Source organism: Tachypleus tridentatus, chromosome 3, assembly GCF_004210375.1.
Source record: "Tachypleus tridentatus isolate NWPU-2018 chromosome 3, ASM421037v1, whole genome shotgun sequence".
NCBI classification, from domain to species: domain Eukaryota; kingdom Metazoa; phylum Arthropoda; class Merostomata; order Xiphosura; family Limulidae; genus Tachypleus; species Tachypleus tridentatus.
Window position 1 is genome coordinate 100,010,573 of NC_134827.1, and position 20,282 is coordinate 100,030,854.

The window sequence follows — 20,282 nt, forward strand, 5'->3', positions numbered from 1 at the left end:
TGGTGTGTCCAACGAAACTATATAATCATTAGAACTGTGATGTGTTCAACAAAATTAGATAATCAATGGAATTGTGGTGTGTCCAACAAAATTAGATAATCAATAGAACTGTGGTGTGTCCAACGAAACTATATAATCATTAGAACTGCGGTGTGTCCAACGAAACTATATAATCATTAGAACTGTGGTGTGTCCAACAAAATTAGATAATCATTGGAATTGTGGCGTGTCCAACGAAACTATATAATCATTAGAACTGTGGTTTGTCCAACGAAACTATGTAATCATTAGAATTGTGGTGTGTTGAACGAAACTATATAATCAATGGAATTGTGGTGTGTCCAACGAAACTATATAATCATTAGAATTGTGGTGTGTCCAACAAATTAGATAATCAATGGAATTGTGGTGTGTCCAATAAAATTAGATAATCAATGGAATTGTGGTGTGTCCAACAAATTAGATAATCAATGGAATTGTGGTGTGTCCAATAAAATTAGATAATCAATGGAATTGTGGTGTGTCCAACGAAACTATATAATCATTAGACCTGTGGTGTGTCCAAAGAAACTATATGATCATTAGAATTGTGGTGTGTCGAACGAAACTATGTAATCATTAGAATTGTGGTGTGTTCAACGAAACTATATGATCATTAGAATTGCGGTGTGTCCAACAAAATTAGATAATCAATGGAATTGTGGTGTGTCCAACAAAATTAGATAATTAATAGAACTGTGGTGTGTCCAACGAAACTATATAATCATTAGAACTGCGGTGTGTCCAACGAAACTATATAATCATTAGAACTGTGGTGTGTCCAAAAAATTAGATAATCAATGGAATTGTGGTGTGTCCAACGAAACTATATAATCATTAGAATTGTGGTGTGTCCAACAAATTAGATAATCAATGGAATTGTGGTGTGTCCAATAAAATTAGATAATCAATGGAATTGTGGTGTGTCCAACGAAACTATATAATCATTAGAACTGTGGTGTGTCCAACGAAACTATATGATCATTAGAATTGTGGTGTGTCGAACGAAACTATGTAATCATTAGAATTGTGGTGTGTTCAACGAAATTATATGATCATTAGAATTGCGGTGTGTTCAACAAATTAGATAATCATTGGAATTGTGGCGTGTCCAACAAAATAAATAAATAAATAATCATGCTTAGGAGGATTGAAGATGAAAGAACTCAGAAGACCTGGAACATGTTTGCAAAAGTGAGACAAACCTTGGAAAACAAAAACATTCTTAGAATCTTGACTGTTATACCAAAATAAGAACTCATTTAAAAGAAAACATTTATTCGTAAATGATAAAAATGCTAACAAAAATGTATGTTATTGTTCGAAAAGAGCATTACATTGTTGTTTACTGAGACTGCATCTGATGTTGTCACATAAGTATAAAATGAAACAGGAAACCTTCGCCACACTGTGTCTATCTTATTTACAGCTATCTTTAAACAGTTGTACTTTAATTGTTTATTATCGTTTTGAAATCGATATAGTTTGAGTGATTCAGAAAAGTTTATCATGTAAAAAGTAATAATGTTTTACCGTGAGTCTTTCATCAAGTGCGTGTCTGAAACGTGTTACGCAAATTGGTGAAGCCACCGAAGAGTGGCCATTTACGTGTGCTTTAGTGAAATGCAAATTTCATTATAACCTTTGTTATGTTAATAGATTTTTAACTCCCCGCTTGTCTTGTCACCTTGTCGTGCTCAGAAAGGGTTTGGCTGGCGTAACGAAAAAACTACTACGAAAACATAAATATTTAAAGAATGAAACAACCAGAGCGACCTGAAATGAAAAGGGAAAGAGAGAACGTCATTTGAAAATGTGCCATCTTTTCTTTTTATGTTTTAGCTTTACAAAAGGTGAATAGATTCGGTCCTCAAAACTTTTTGTAAATATTTCAATAATACACATTGTCAATTTCACTTCTTCGTCGGAAAGACATCACGTTGAATATGTATCGTACTATTTGATGAAAACTGGTATATTTCTTTATCCAAAGATGACTTTAGCCTGACAGAAGCTGATCTGTTTATTGACGACAGCATCACGTGATCGTATGTCGTTTGTTTCATTTTTATTTGATCGAAACTGATAAATATTTTATTTTTTGAGAGAAATCGATCTCTTTCTCGGTCATGATGTAGATTTTGATCAATGAAACTGGCATTTTTTACATAATTCCAAAAGTTACAAGTAAGCTTTACTGTCTTATGGTAAATGGTGAGCTAGGTTGCCTTAACGGTTTTTATTTTGAAATTTGAAGTGATTCGTTTCGTGGAATGTTTGCTGTTTACTCCAAACTGATTTTTCTTTTACTCGTGATATCATATATGTGAGAAATAATATTCTGTACTTGGTTATCTGATTAAGTAATCAAATAAAGTTCCATATTAAGAGCATTCCCACTTTGTCTAAGGGATAGATGTTATCAAATATTTCAAGGCAGTTTTCATTATGAAAGGAACGTTGAAATGAACAGTTATACTGTAACTAAAAAGGTTATTGTGTATTACAACGTGAAGTGTCGCTCATATCAAAACGAGATGTTTTTCCCAGCGAGTACTGACGTCATTAGAACTAGGACTGAAAGGCTAAAGGTCAGGGCGTTACTAGATCCTATTATAAAGCAGGGACTATTGACGTCACAAGTGTTCGTGTTCCACACAACGCTGAAGATATAAACAACACGATTTTAACCAATAACGGGATTGCAAGAGAACTGCAAATAAAACAAACAAACAGACTTCACGAGTAATAATGATATCAGGCATTTCTAACCTATGAAAAATCATAAAGCTACAGTTCTGCAAAGTGTCAAGATTAACAGCGTTTAATAACAGTCCTTGTTCGTACAAATCTCCAAAACTAAGAGTTACAGCAGAGACTATTGACTTTGTCGGTTATATAGAGGCTGATTCACGCGCATCTAACCTCCAAGAAATCACTGGATCTAAGTCCAGAAATGTTCAACAAAATGTTAAGATTAGCAGCGTCCAATAACTGCTCCAATGCTAAGGGTATAACAAAAATTGATGGTTCTGTCAATTACGTAGAAACTGATTTGCACGTAACCAAGGTAGACGCATTCCTCTTCAATCACCTTCTGCAAAGGCGGCTTCGGTAGCTATGGCAACAAGGAACAACGACAACGGAAGGGAAGGTATTCGCATTAAAGTTTCAAGCCTACAAATAGTTAGTGCGATGAGTAAGGTTCCAATTATTTACCACTTGAAGAACAACAGACAGTCCCAAAGCCTTTCTTACATGCTACGAAATGTATTCATGCGATTTGTGGCATTTCAGTGTACAAGTTCTATTCATACATATTGTGGCATTTTAATGTATAACTTGTATTCCACACATTATGGCTTTTCAGTGTAAAATTATATTCACACACTCAGTGACATTTCAGTGTAGAAATTGTATTCACACATATTGTGGCATTGCAATGTATAAACTGTATTCACATACTCTGTGACAATCTAATGCACAAATTGTATTCATAAACTTTGTGACATTTCAGTGTACAAATTGTATTCACACATACTGCGGCATTTTAGTGCATAACTGAATCACAGAACAATCAGATAACTTATTTTAAACTTTTACAGGATGCTGTAAGAACACAGATTTTGAGAACGCTGAAAGCAACATGGATATAGATGTAATTATATATACAGAGAAGGCTGCGTGGAGAGAAATAAAACAGGGTAAAACTACAAGAGCATTCAGTAAGATTGGTTTGTTTGTTTTGAGTTTTGTAGCGCAAAGCTACACGAAGGCTATCTGTGCTAGCCGTCCATAATTTAGCAATGTTAAGACTAGAGGGAAGACATCTAGTCAACACCACCCACTGCTATCTCTTGAGCTATTCTTTTACCAACGAATAGGGGGATTGACCGTAATTTTATAACGCCTCCACGGCTGAAAGGGCGAGCATGTTTGGTGTGACGAGGACTCAAACCCACAACCCTCAGATTACGAGTCGAATGCCTTAACAACTTGGCCATGCCGGGCCTGGCACTCAGTAGAGCGAATGCCTCCTTCACATAATCTTAGGATTGCGGGTTCGAATCCTCATTACATCAAACATGCTCGCCCTTTCTGCCGTGGAGGCGTTATAATGTCATGATCATTGATGAAAGAGTAGCCCAAGAGTTGGCGGTGGGTGGTGATGACTAGCTGCCTTTCCTCTAGTCTTACGCTGCTAAATTAGGGACGGCTAGCACAGATAGCCCTCGAGTAGCTTTGTGCGAAATTCAAAACTTCCGCCACGCAGCGTTCATCACAATCGGACTTCACAAAATACAAAAATGTGTCAATTTCTAGCGATATAGAACAACTATTTTCGGCGGAGTAATGATAAATAATATTCTTCATATATCCATCATCAAGTTTCATCAAAATGATTTTTCTCAGATGATATACAGCAAATATAGTGTTAACAATCGGTCTCCATTTAAAAAAAAAAAAGGATATTTTGAATTTTCTAGATTTTTCTGTCCCTTCAGAAACTAAATAATATTATGTTGAGTCATAACCCAAATGTATACCAAATTTTGCCCAATCTCATTCAGACGTTTGTGAGAAATCTTGCTGACAAACACGCACAGGAGTGAAAACATGAACTTCCATCCAACTTTGGTGGATTGGGTGAAAACATAATAGTTAACCGAAAAAAAAATCAACAGTAGTGTGCTTATTGATGGCGTGCTTGTTGATAGTGTGCTTGTTGATAGCGTGCTTGTTGACAGTGTGCTTGTTGATGGCGTGCATGTTGATAGTGTGCTTGTTGATGGCGTGCATGTTGATAGTGTGCTTGTTGATAGCGTGCTTATTGATAGTGTGCTTGTTGACAGTGTGCTTATTGATGGCGTGCTTGTTGATAGTGTGCTTGTTGATGGCGTGCTTGTTGACAGTGTGCTTGTTGATGGCGTGCTTGTTGATAGTGTGCTTATTGATAAATTAAATAACTGATAATTTTTCAGGTAAATTCATGAACTATTTTTTATTTTTAATTTTCAAAACAGGTTGCACTAAATAAATAAATTTGCCCCCTAGTGGCCCAGCGGTATGACTGCGGACTTACAACGCTAAAAACCAGGTTTCGATACCCGTGGTGGGCAGAGCACAGATAGCCTATTGTGCAGCTTTGTACTTAATTCAAACAACAACAACAACTCAATACATTTGTATGCAAAACGAATTATTTTTAAACTCACGATGGACACAGCGCAGATAGCCAGTCCACTGTGCGGGTTTACGTTAAAACGACACAATTCTCTTTCACTATTTTCTCTGGTCAACTCACACGCTTTTAAACTATATTTTTAAAAACTGCAACATGTCGGAGAGACAACGGTGAATTTATGGACTTATAAGATAAAACTGAATGTTCGACGCAGCAAATATCCTAATATGGCTTTGCTTTGAAACAAAACAACATAAAATTGTAATAGTCAAACTTGTATATACTTTATATACGTGTCTATTTAAGAATGAAATGCAATACATGAAAAAACTATCGAGGATGTTTGTTTGTTTTCGAATTTCGCACAAAGCTACTCGAGGGCTATCTGCGCTAGCTGTCCCTAATTTGGCAGTGTTAGACTAGAGGGAAGGCAGCTAGTCATCACCACCCACCGCCAACTCTTGGGCTACTCTTTTACTAACGAATAATGGTATTGACCGTCACATTATAACGTCTCCACGGCTGAAAGGGGCGAGCATGTTTGGTGCGACCGGGATTCGAACTCGCGACTCTCTGATTACGAATCGAACGCCTTAACACGCTTGGCCATGCTGCCCAACCTATCGAGAAACAAAATTAACTTGTCTAATATTGTTGAGTTTATTTTGTTTGATGGGAAATACTATTAACAGACCAGCAATATAACTTGTGAAAATATTTTCATTTTCAAACAACTGTTTGTTCATTTGTTTTGAGTTAATCACAAAGCTACAGAATGGGTTATCTGTGCTCTGCCCACCACGGGACTGTGACACTAAAGTGGGGAGCAAACAGTAATTAGACCAACAAGTACATCGAACCAGATGAGTACAACAACATATAGCGGACCATCAACCAAAGTTGTTCAAACGATGGGGAACGATCTTCAGGTTTTTATCAATGTCTATATAAATAATCAATTTTGAGGGGAACAAGTGATGTTAACGATCCTTATTAACAGAGACAACAATGCTGCTTTGTGGAAAACCGTTTTAATCTATATTGAAACAGATGTTTCTGTTCAGTAAAGGATAGTGTAACTGGCCCTTTAATAACAACTGTGAAGCTAATTCATTCTCAGGCAGAAAGAATGGTGTTAAAAAACCGTTTTAATCTGTATTGAAACACATGTTTCTGTTTAGTAGAAAATGGTGTAACTGGCCCTTTAATAACAACTGTGGAGCTAGTTCATCCTCAGGCAGGAAGAATGGTGTTAAAAAACCGTTTTAATCTGTATTGAAACAGATGTTTCTGTTTAGTAGAAAATGGTGTAACTGGCCCTTTAATAACAACTGTGGAGCTAGTTCATTCTCAGGCAGGAAGAATGGTGTTAAAAAACCGTTTTAATCTGTATTGAAACAGATGTTTCTGTTTAGTAGAAAATGGTGTAACTGGCCCTTTAATAACAACTGTGAAGCTAGTTCATTCTCAGGCAGGAAGAATGGTGTTAAAAAACCGTTTTAATCTGTATTGAAACAGATGTTTCTGTTTAGTAGAAAATGGTGTAACTGGCCCTTTAATAACAACTGTGGAGCTAGTTCATCCTCAGGCAGGAAGAATGGTGTTAAAAAACCGTTTTAATCTGTATTGAAACAGATGTTTCTGTTTAGTAGAAAATGGTGTAACTGGCCTTTAATAACAACTGTGGAGCTAGTTCATTCTCAGGCAGGAAGAATGGTGTTAAAAAACCGTTTTAATCTGTATTGAAACAGATGTTTCTGTTTAGTAGAAAATGGTGTAACTGGCCCTTTAATAACAACTGTGGAGCTAGTTCATTCTCAGGCAGGACGGGTGGTGTTAACACTTGAAACTGTTGTTCAGGCTGTTGTAATAATTCTAATAATCATGTCTTTAAAATGCATTCAGTGTCCAGTTATGTTAATCATACTAGTGTCTGATTAATATAATTGAACAATCTCAAAACATTTTTTTTAAATATGATAATTTTTAGTAAAAAAGGGAGTTTTGTTGAACTCAACGTATCGAGTTTTCAGTTTCTTAAGGCAAGATAATGGTATAATTACAGATGTCATAAGCCATAAGCATTGGGCCTATTACGTTTACAAAAATTACGTTCTTAATCCAGTAAACTAGGGATTTTAATTAATTAAATGACTATATACATACTGTAAAGGTTATAGTAGAACATGATAAAACATTAGATGTCAATTTAGATCGCTTCCCTTTGTTCAGACATTGATGTTTCTAGTGGGTTTTATTAACTTTCTTCAAACGCCATTTTCTTCTGCAGATGACAGTAAAACGGTTTATATGACCAGTTATTTTTATCTAATGTTCGAAATATCTGATATAGCGCTTAGCAACGGCAAGAAACTGTTACATTGTGTGCACTGAAATAAGAATAACTGATTCATAAACCCATTTTTCTTTGTTTCTTTGGTTGTTGAATTTCATAAAAGACTACTTGAGCGTTTACTGTCCATAATTTTTAAATGATAAACTGGAGAGAAAGCAGTTAGCTAGTCAACGCCTCCACTACCAATTGTTTACCAACGATGAGTGAGAATATCTGAACATTATAACGCCCCACGACTGAGAGGGTGAACACGTTTGGTGATAGTATTCGAACTCGCGACAGTAGATTGCTAGCTTAACCACCAATCCAAGCCATAAACCTGTTTCCTTAGTAATGTTATCTGAGATGAACTTGTTGTCTGGGAATTTTAATTACGGAACACTGTTATATGCGTTCGTTAGAATAATTTTTCAGTAATTTAAACAGATTACACCAAACGTATGTCACTATAGTTATTCACAAGTATTGAATGGCCCGGCATGGCCAGGTGGTTAAGGCGCTCGACTCGTAATCCAAAGGGTCGTGGGTTAGAATCTCCGTCACATCAAACATGCTCGCACCTTTCAGCATGTTGGTGTTGTAATGTTACGATCAATCCCACATTATTCATTGTTCAAAAGAGTAGCCCAAAAGTTAGCGGTGGGTGGTGATGACTAGCTGTCTTCCTTCTAGCTAAATTAGGGACGTCTGCGCAGATAGCCCTCGTGTGACTTTGCGCGAAAATCAAAAAAAACCAAACCACAAGTATTGGTATATAAAACGTCATTTATTGATATCTTAAAAAAATCAATTTACTATAACTATTCGTTGTAATTAATTAATTAAATGTTTATGGACCTGGCTAACTAATGAGTGTGGAAGTCATTAGATGATCAAAAATATATTAGAAAAGAAAATAATGGATAATTAATAGTTATATTCACTTACAAAATGACATACGTAAAATAGAAATATTAAGAATTGGAACTCTGTAATAGTGTGTTTGGTTCATAATTTTGGAGCAAAGGGCAAATAGTCAACAGCACCCACCGCCAACTCTTGAACCACTCTTGTCCGACTGAACAGTGTAACTTTTATAGCGTACTCACGGCTCTAAAGTACAGAGTACGCTTGTGAAAACAGGAAGTGAACCATAGGATCCTTGGATTCACAGTCCGGGAAAGTTAGCCACGAGGCCACTGTTGGCCCCTCTATAGTATAAAAATATTTCACCGTCTGTAATTAATGAAAATTGTTTGTTTGTTTTTGAATTTCGCACAAAGCTACTCGAGGGCTGTCTGTGCTAGCCGTCCATAATTTAGCAGTGTAAGACTAGAGGAAAGGCAGCTAGTCATCACCACCCACCGCCAACTCTTGGGCTACTCTTTTACCAACAAATAGGGGGATTGACCGTAATTTTATAACGCCTCCACGGCTGAAAGGGTGAGCATGTTTGGCGCAACGGGGATTCGAACCCGCGACCCTCAGATTACGAGTCGCACGCCTTAACACGCTTGGCCATGTCTGGTTAATTAATGAAAAAAAAAACGTATTTTTGAAAACCCCTTTGATTAGTTTGAATGCTTACTACGTGCAACTTTGCAGGCAAAATATCACAGTGATAATTCAACTTTCCCTCATAATTCTAATTACTTAACAGCTCCTAAAAAATTGTTATAAACGATAATATAATCTTCAGAATAGATTTACTTGGGTACGACAGAAAACCATGTTCTGACTTTCCCAGGTTTGGGGATAAATTTTAAATATTCTCTGACACTTCTATAACCCCTGACCTTTGTCCTCCCTGTTATTTTTTCAATTCCCTAACTTTTGTCCATTTTGTTTTCAAATATCCTGACCTTTCCAGGCTCGAGGTTATCTTCATTTACACATTAGTAACATTAAAGTCACGTTACTTGGAACAAACAACTCTAAAGTGACAGAAGTTCATTTTTCACAGATAATTATCCGAACGCATCTTAATGGTCCAACGAAATTGGCCAACTCTGTGTAATTATTAACTAATGTGTTACTCGATTCATTTAAATACTCTTCAATGAAGAAAATCTACCAATAACTACATCATTAACACAGCGTAATTTTAGTACAGTTATTTGAGCTGTTTTGTATATGTTCTTACGTATTAGTATTGCAACTAAAGCAGGAACGGTTTTTGAATAACAATTTATAAGCATTTCTATTCGTGAACGCTGACAGCCTGAAGAAAAAATAAGTTCAAATCGAAAGGAAATTGTTGGAAGTCTAAGCATGAAAAATCCATTACAGAATGCGTTTCTGCAGTTGGCTTTCTTTTTACTTAATACGTTAACAAATAAAAATCATTCATTCATCTATTTCTTCACTTTTGGCCTTTTTTTTTTTTCACTATTTACAAACTCTTTAATCATGTTCCTAATAAGGAAGTACGTGGTTACGTCTTACGTTGTTAGAATCAACAGAGTGTGTTCGTTCATGCTCTGTTTTGGTGTTGACTTTTATCAAACTGAAGTTTCATTAAAATATTCGTAAAATGCCCGGATGTATTTAATTTTCCTTTTTTTTTTTTTTCTAGAGCTCAAAATAACAACAGGCTTGTATAAGGACCGTAAGACTCATGCAAAGTAAAACTGTGGTTTGAACATACATTTCTTGTAAAGGGAAAACGAGGAACATCAAAGACATTTCATTACGGAGTAGAATGTTCTTCATAAAGATGAACAAGTTTAGCATTAAGGATGAACAAAGACATTTCATCACGGAGTAGAATGTTCTTCATAAAGATGAACAAGTTTAGCATTAAGGATGAACAAAGACATTTCATTACAGAGTAGAATGTTCTTCATAAATATGAACAAGTTTAGGATTAAGGATGAACAAAGACATTTCATCACGGAGTAGATTGTCCTTCGTTAGGATGAACAAGTTTAGGATTAAGAATGAACAAAGACAATTCATCACGGAGTAGATCGTCCTTCGTTAGGATGAACAAGTTTATGATGAAGAAACAACAAAGACATTTCATTACGGAGTAGATTGTTCTTCATAAAGATGAACAAGTTTAGCATTAAGGATGAACAAAGACATTTCATCACGGAGTAGAATGTTCTTTATAAAGATGAACAAGTTTAGCATTAAGGATGAACAAAGACATTTCATCACGGAGTAGATTGTTCTTCGTTAGGATGAACAAGTTTAGGATGAAGAAACAACAAAGATATTTCATCACGGAGTAGATTGTCCTTCGTTAGGATGAACAAGTTTAGGATTAAGGAACAACAAAGATATTTCATCACGGAGTAGATTGTCCTTCGTTAGGATGAACAAGTTTAGGATTAAGAAACAACAAAGATATTTCATCACGGAGTAGACTGTCCTTCGTTAGGATGAACAAGTTTAGGATTAAGGAACAACAAAGATATTTCATCACGGAGTAGATTGTCCTTCGTTAGGATGAACAAGTTTAGGATTAAGGAACAACAAAGATATTTCATCACGGAGTAGATTGTCCTTCGTTAGGATGAACAAGTTTAGATATTAAAGCTGAGATCGATATCATATTGCTTTCCGTGTTCTTCGTACACGTTAAAAATAACTAACGTCTACAATATTCAACGAACAGTCTAATTTATAACTTTACTATAACTATACGTTTCTAGAGTTTAAGGCATGAATGTAAAAGTGATTGGCTCGAGGGAATATAAGATATACATAGACAGATCTCACTATTCGATCAGTCCAGAGAAGACCAAGAGCTGGCGGTGGGTGCATTTGATTAGCTTCCTTTTCTTTAATCTAAATAATTCAAAACTAGAGACTGACTGCTTTACAAAGACAGCATTGTGCGTTGCTTTTCACGATGATTCTGCCCAGCTTTATAAAACACTTCATGATAAATTCAGTCTGTTTCAATAATAAACATTATAAGGAGAAACAATCACAGCGAAATGTTGAAGATTAAAGACGGCAATCTATAATTTAAAACATTGATTGAAAATATTGTGAGAACAGGGTTTATCAGAAAGAACTATGATCAGCCAGGAAAATTGGGTCTGTTTTCTTTTGAATTTTGTACAAAGTTAGTCGACGACTATTTGCATTAGCTATCTCTATCTCAGCAGTAATAGACTAAAGAGAAGGCAGCGAGCTAGTCAACGTCACTCTCCCACCAAAACTTAAGCTATTCTTTTACCAGCGAATAGGAGGACTGGTTTTTAACATTATAACTCCCACATGACTGAAGAAGCAAGCATGTTCAGAAACGGGATTTGAGCCCCCTAACCACTAAACCATGCTAGGCCTACTCAGGAAAAGAGTGTGCAACAAGTAATCGTTCAGAACCTGGAATATTGTTCACAGCTCTGCTTCCTAACCTTCGCTATTGTTTTAAATCTCAGTGAAGTAATTTCTCTCGTATTTTCCTAACTTATTTCTTTATTATTATATCCATTACCACCAGAACCTTCTTTCAGTAGAATATTTATTAAGTCCTTCTTCGTTCATAATTATATTAGATTTTCTAGTTAAATCATTGATAGATATTACGTCACAGTCGGGTTTTTCTATAATGGCCTAGTAGTTAAGACACTCGACTCGTAAGCTGAGGGTCGCGGGTTCAAATCTCCGTAACACCAAACATGCTCGCCATTTCAGTAGTATGGGCGTTATAATGGAACGGCCAATCCCACTATTCGTTGGTAAAAGAAGTATAAGACGTGTTGATGGTAGGTTGTGTTCATTACCTGCTTTCCATCTATTCCATGACTGTTAGATTAGGGACGGCTTGTGCAGATGGTCTTCTTGTAGTTTTGTCCGAAATTCAAACCAGAATATTTTCTATCTTTAGAGTTTATCAGCCCTCTAATCCACATCTACTAAACAGGTTTATTTAAATAATGTAACATATGTAGATTACTAACGTCCTGAAAACATATATTTTTTCTTTTGTTGTAAAGCTCTGTGGTATTAGTTGTCGCTTTATTGTATATGTTATATCTAACCCAAAAATATTTTGATATATTAGCTACAATATTCTTTGGATGTTAAGCCTCAAATTCATATAATAGGCTAGAGTTTCGGTTGCTTTTGGAATTGTATGTTACAAGACAAAATGCTTATCAAAATAATAACCTTAAAGATTCAAGGCTTAACGGTTTCTATACAACCTTTATAATTTTAAAGCGATACACCAAACAAAATGGCGGCAATATTCAAAATATTATCACTTGCACAAACGTACATTAGGGCAAATATAGCCCAACAGCACTAGAAATGGTTAACATTTACTAGCTAGTTAAACCAGAGTTTGTTTATACATATGTTTTTATTATATCTTAAATTGAAATTATCACTTCCAGGACGTCGGTTAGAAACTGAGCTAACACAGCATATCGTGAAAATAACGTGGCGTAGTACTGTAAATATAGCGCATTACCTCATTAAAATAAAGTTTAAAAAGCCCACCTTTGCATACTGGATTCACCCTAAACAAAAAGTTTGTGCAACTAAGAAACTAGGAGGTTAAAAAGTATTGTATCTCCTAACCTGATGACAGGCCGACGAAAAGACAGAAAAACATACAAAGTGCAAAAAAAAAAAGGAAAACTGGATCCTAACTAGTAAATTCTTTCAATAGCAGTCAGGATTGAGGCAATGAAACTTCAGTTAAACCAAGTTAAAGAACCTGACATATAACTTCTAACAACCAGAACAATCCCTAAAACATTCACTCAAGTGCTAATAGAAGAAACAGGATGGGAGACATTGGACAACAGCAAATTTGTTATGTGATCTCATGAGCTTTTCTTGGTCTGTCACTGTACCAACAGTAGTACAAACATTTGAAGAAAAATCTTTGAATTATTTTAATCTAATACCAAAGCGCTGGAGGTGGTGTAGTAGTGTTGGAGAACATACTTGTGACAGATATATGATTTTCTAATTCCTTTAGGAAGCTGAATAACATCCATATTATAGTTTGACATTGATGTTGCTTATACTCGTTCCATAATGACTTATTTCTACATTGACATATCTAAAATGACAACATAACAATTCAACTGGTGTTGCCAAAAAATGTTTACACAAGTATTACTTCAGTTTCTTCTTGTCTATCATTGGCATGGGATATAATTTTAATTAAGCATATTTAAGGGTAAATTTTAGTTCTCTACTAACACACATGAAAAAGTTTAAGTACATGCTTCGTAGTAAATCTATTACAATCGATTAACACAATGGCATCTCGTGGAAACAATGTCATCTCTGGTCCAGGCTATTTTGGCAGCAAAAGACTATCAATTCGATATTAGACATTAATTTAATAATATGGTCAAACAGCACAGTGTGCGCAAAAACCTATACAGTTTCAGCCGCGGCATAGTGGCTAGTAAAATGGCTCTGATTTTATTTATTTGTTGTTGTTTTTATTTAGTACAAACGTTCAGATCATAGCTCCGTTATCTTTTGACTGAGTTTAGATCTAATCACAGTTTCGAACTCAGGAGAACAAGCTCACTCTTTCGAATGATGTTTTTGATCACGCCAAAGGTTTCAAACATTTATTTACTCTGATCCTACCTAAAATAATTTCAAACTGAGGGCAGGCTGGTAGATATTCTGATGAATAATAAAATCCTATTGGGTACACGCGCACCCCACGCTTGGTATTGTTGGCACACAAAACTATAGCTAATAAAAAGAAGGAAAAAACGGTCCCATCTATTAGTTCATTTTGATCCTGCTTAAAGTAATTGTAAGTGGTAAGTGCCTTAGATATTGAGGATCCTCTCTTGTTTTAATCAGATATTTTCTTAAACCTCTATGTGTCATTTCCTGGAGAACAACCAATACTTTCTGTAAACCTTTTCACTTTAAATACAAAGGCATTTATCAACATAGGCTAATAAAAACGAGCTACACCCAAACATAATGAAAATATATTGTAAATTATATGTTTTTGCCACTACCACTTTCAAAGTCAATGATAGCACCCTGATAATTCCGTAAAGAAATTTAAAAACAGTATAATAAAAGCACAATATACTTGTAGTTCCTCTTAAGAATGATTGACAACAATTACAAACTAATTTAATTAATCATTTCATTTGGCCTAGTTTCGTTTTGTCTTTTTTCGGGGGGTATCGAACTAGGTTTTTAGAGTAGGTGCGTCACGTTTTGTGTGTATATTAAAATATTAAAGGAATTCATTTTTGAATGTAGACTAGTTTTAAACACAAAATTTTTTGCTAAGCCATAGATCCTATTTGTATGAATAGTATTTTCGCCTTACATCTTAATATATCTTGTCTTCGTGAAAGATGTCAGGTTACGCATGAATCTACTACCAGCAGCTAGTTTATGTAAATATGACGAAAAAATTATTTTTTTTTTCTTATGTATAGTGTAAATATACCTTTCTCTTTCCCAGCACGGTCTTTTCGTTTCGTGCTTTGAACAATAATAGTTCTGTTAGAGTTTAATGTAATCATACTTGGTTTGGTTTGTTTTCAATTTTGCGCAAAGCTACACGAGAGCTGTCTGTGCTAGCCGTCCTTAATTTAGTAATGTAAGACTAGAAGAAATACAGCTAGTCATCACTAGACACCACCAATTCTTGGGCTACTCTTTTAATCAACGAATAATGTGGGATTGATCGTAACATTATAACCCCAACACGACTGAAAGGGCGAGCATGTTTGATGTGATGGGGATTCGAACCCGCGACCTTCAGATTACCAGTCGATTGCCTTAACCACCTGGCATTGCTGAGCCTAATCATACTTGAAAGAGGTAAGGTAATCTCTTTCTTCTCTGACTTTACCATTCCTTATCGGGCCCGGCATGGCCAAGTGTGTTAAGGCGTTCGACTCGTAACCTGAGGGTCGCGGGTTCGAATCCCAGTCGCACCAAACATGCTCGCCCTTTCAGCCTGGCATTGCTGAGTGGGGCGTTATAACATGGCCAAGTGTTTACGGTCAATACCACTATTCGTTGGTGAGGGCGTTAAAGAGTAGCCCAAGAGTTAGCGGTAGGTGGTGATCGTAACCTAGCTCGCCATTCCCTCTGGTCTTACACTGCTAAAGTTAGCGGTAGGGACGGCTAGCGCAGATAGCCGCAGATCCAGTAGCTTTGTGCGAAATTCAAAACAAACAAACAAACAAACCATTCCTTACCATCCAATCATTGACGTGCTAACAACACAATTTCACTTCTCTCTACATTACAATGTTATGAAAATAATTAATGAAATTTAAGCCAAGCTGTTTGAAATACATCTAACAACTTTAACTTAATCTATCAAGGACTGCTAAATCAAGCCATTCACCATCCTTTTGATGTGTACTTCAAGGTTTTACTTGTCTAAAACCGATTTTCTTTATGCCTTTGTGCATTAAATAAACGCCCCCAGTGGCTCAGCGGTATGTCTGCGGACTTACAACGATAAAAACCGGTTTACGATACTTGTGGTGGGCAAAGCACAGATAGCCCATTATGTAGCTTTGAGCTTAATTAAAAACAACAACAACAATTAAATAATAAAAAATATTGATCAAATTAGAACAAAATAACTTACACAGGAACTGACTTGATGTAACAAAAATGCTTCTAGAATGAACTGGTTCTCCAGTGGCTTATTAATAAGCTGGACGGCTTATATCGCCAGAATTTGGAATTCGATCCTCGCGCACCCTCTAGTAGCTCAGTAGTGAGTCAATGAGCTTATAACGCTAAGCGTCTGTTTTTGTTACCCGTGGTGTGTGTGTTGTTCTTGTAGCAAAGCCACCTCGGGCTATCTGCTGGGTCTACTGAGGGGAATCGACTCCCTGATTTTACTGTTGTAAATCCGAAGACTTCCGCTGTCCCAGCGGGGGACGTTACCCGTGTTGACCCCAGCACCGATAATCTATTGTGTAGTTTTGGGTTTAACAACAAAAAATAAAACAAACGATCCTTTCGGCATAGACGGCGCACCTTTTTCACTGCGTAGCTTTACGAACAAATATGGCTCGGCATGACCAGGTGGTTAAGGCGCTCAACTCATAATCCGAGGGCCGCGAGTTCGAATCCCAGTCACACCAAACATGCTCGCCCTTTCAGACGTGGAGGCGTTATAATGTGATAGTTACTTGTATTCACACATAATGTGGCTTTTCAGTGTATATATTGTATTCATACACTCGGTGACATTTCAGTGTATCCACACATATTGTGACATTTCAATGTACAAATTATATCCACACATACTGTGACATTTTAGTGCACAACTGAATCACCGAACAACCAGATAACTTATTTTATAGGATGCTGTAAGAATACAAATTTTGAGAACGCTGAAAGCAACATGGATAGAGATGTAGTTATATATACAGAGAAGACTACGTGGAGAGAAATAAAACAGGGTAAAACTACAAAAGCATTCAGTAAGATTGGTTTGTTTGTTTTGAGTTTCGCGCAAAGCTACACGAGGGCTATCTGTGCTAGCTGTTCATAATTTAGCAATGTAAGACTAGATGGAAGACATCTATTCATCACCACCCACCGCCAACTCTTGGGCTATTATTTTACCAACGAATAGTGCGATTAACCGTAACTTTATAGCGCTTCCACGGCTGAAATGCGACCATGTTTGGTGTGACGGGACTCGAACCCGCGACCCTCGAATTATGTAAAGGAGACATTCGCTCTACTGAGTGTCAGACCCGGCATGGCAAGTTGTTAATGCATTCGCCCTTTCAGCTGTGGGGGCGTTATAATGTGACGGTAAATCCAACTATTCATTGGTAAAAGAGTAGCCCAAGTGTTGGTGGTGGGTGGTGATGACTAATTGCCTTCCCTTTAGTCTTACAGTGCTAAATAAGGGATGGCTAGCACAGATAACCATAATGCAGCTTTGTGCAAAATTCAAAAACGAACGAACAAATAGATAGAATGTATCAACTTGAATTAGTATGCGAATGTGTGAAACGAATAAATAAATACGCAAAAACATCAGCAGTGTCTATAATATGCTGGTACATCATGCATTTTCTAATTTTCATAATGTTACCTAAAACTTCTCAATTGCCATGTTTTCGACTGGTAGTGGCAACAACCGTGATTTAGAATATTGTTAATATTAATTTTTTTCCAATTTTTTCGTTTTTTGTTGTCTTTATTATTGTTGTTCTCTTTAGTGGATGAATTATTCTCTGCTCAAAATGATATTTCAGCATTGGATGAAGCATCTGGGTTGAATTGGATAGCATTGGAATATATTTTTGTGGCCAATTATAACAATGACTGAAAGTGAAAAGAGACCAACGCTGTCCCAGAACAGAGGTCTCAAGGTAGAACTGTCCCCAGGACAAAGAAAGTGAGTTTACATTCTAGAGTTGAGAGCACATTCTTTGTAAAGTTCGTTACTATACGATGTACGGAGATATGATATCTGTTTAAGATCATGGCGTTTGGTTCTTCTAGTCTAGTTAGTGTGGATATATGCGCTGTATTTTCTTATCATTTGTATAATAACAGGAAATCGGGCTTTGGTCCCTAATTAAGTAACTCTCAATAATTTCTGGGTGGACTTGTTGCTACCGACGGGTCAATTACGTAGGCTGTCTTACCTATTGGGCAAACTTGGCAATTGCCTGGAGTTCCACACATAGAGGGGCCAACGATGAAGTACCTTTTAATTTACTTCTGAGTTTTGTATCATTATGGGGCCACCATTTACTGAATTTTACATGCAGCTCCAGAGCGATTAAAGCCGCCCCAGGTGAACTAATACTTGTTCAAAAGCTAGTTACAGGTCAGCTGAGCTTTGAAGGTAGAGTTTCTGGTTATATGGTTATATAATGTGATAAGGTGAAACTAACTAGCGCGTTAAAAAATGTTTTTCTTACTTTTATGATTCGCAGTTAATGTAGATATTTGTGCATAAAATTCAAAACAAAATACTTCAATTTATCCACATTATCATTGAGACATTTTAAATAGATTCAAAGCGTCCAAAACCATGTAATCGCTGGTTTTGTTCAAATTCAGGAGATCTGAGTAATTAAGGGTGAATTTTTTACTCAAGCATAAGCTATGAAAATCATAAAATTAAAAAAAAAAAAACCAATAAATATTGAAGGAGCTTTTGGTGGGTAAATATTCCATCATCGCAGTAAATTTCTGGTAGGGTTCAAAAAGGATATCTTACTTTCATATTTATCTTTATTATAAAATTAAATGTTATCGTATAAGCTAAATCCATAAATTAACAAAAGATTGCTTCAATTTAGTATAAAATGTCAAAAGTGTGTGTTTTCTTATAGCAAAGCCACATCGGGTTATCTGCCAAGCCCACCGAGGGGAATCGAACCGCTGATTTTAGCGTTGTAAATGAGTATACTTACCGCTGTACTAGCGAGAGGCAGGGTACATGATAATTGATGTAGTTAGACTTATGCGTGTTGTGAACTGAAGAAACTCCAAATAAACATTTTTTTTTACCCATTAATCTATTAATGGTGGTTTCTCTTTGCCTGCATCCAAGTAAGTTGTTTAAAACGAAATGCTGGTATTATCCCCTCTCGTCAAATAGAAAAAAACCTGAAGTCACTCAGTGAACAACATAGGACACACACAGAATCTGAGCCTAACGCGTGCCTAACATACAGACATAACGATAAAAAAAATACTAATGATATTTTTTAAAATTCATTGACAAGTATTTGTTTTAACATCGTTTTTTTCTGTTATTTACATTGGGTACTTTTAAGATAAAATCGTATGTTTTGTCTGTTTGTTTGTTTTTGAATTTCACACAAAGCTACTCGAGTGCTATCCGCGCTAGCCGTCCCTAATTTAGCAGTGTAAGACTAGAGGGAAAGCAGCTAGTCATCACCATCCACCGCCAGCTCTTGGGCCACTCTTTTACCAACGAATAGTGGGATTGACCGTCATATTATAACACCCCCACGGCTGAAAGGGCGAGCATGTTTCGTGCGACGGGGATGCGAATCCGTGACCCTCAGATTACGAGTCGCACGCCTTAACCCACCTGGCCATGCTGGACCTGGATGTTTTTGATTGTTTGTAAATAACTGCGAATCCATTCCTTCCAGTCAGTAAATGATACGTTCACTGACTAGCGTGTCAAGCTGCGGATCGAAAGACTTGAAGCCCATGATGTACCACTGAACTAGCTCCGCACATTCAGTTACGAACACATTATATGTACGAAGAGCAGGTGCATGAGCTGTCGGTGTGACTGACTGGTCTGTTTACTGACTGACTGGCAGTCATATACTATGACTAGATCTATCTTGTCCTTATGATTTCTGACCTGGATCTTTAGTCTATGTGCTATTGAGGTTAAATGTACAAAACACTAATAACTAGAATTATTGAAAATACAAACGTAAACTGGAGATTTATTTAACTGACCCCTATTTGCTGTGAGTACTGTTACCATCTCTGCTAGGGTTAATGGTTGAAACGTGAAATAAGTAAAATAGTCAAATTAGTTAAACTTTTAAGTTTCTGTTACGTAATGGTATTCCAAATAATTTTATTTTTAAAAAACGTTATAAAATAAAGTCAGTTTGAAAGATGTCAGACAATATACGTTAGTAAATTAATATATACTTACTTATCGTAAATATTTTCAAATTTAAATAACATTCAAATTATATGTGCAGAACACCATTTACATTGTTGGTCAAATGGTGCCTGCTTACTTGTGTATTTAGT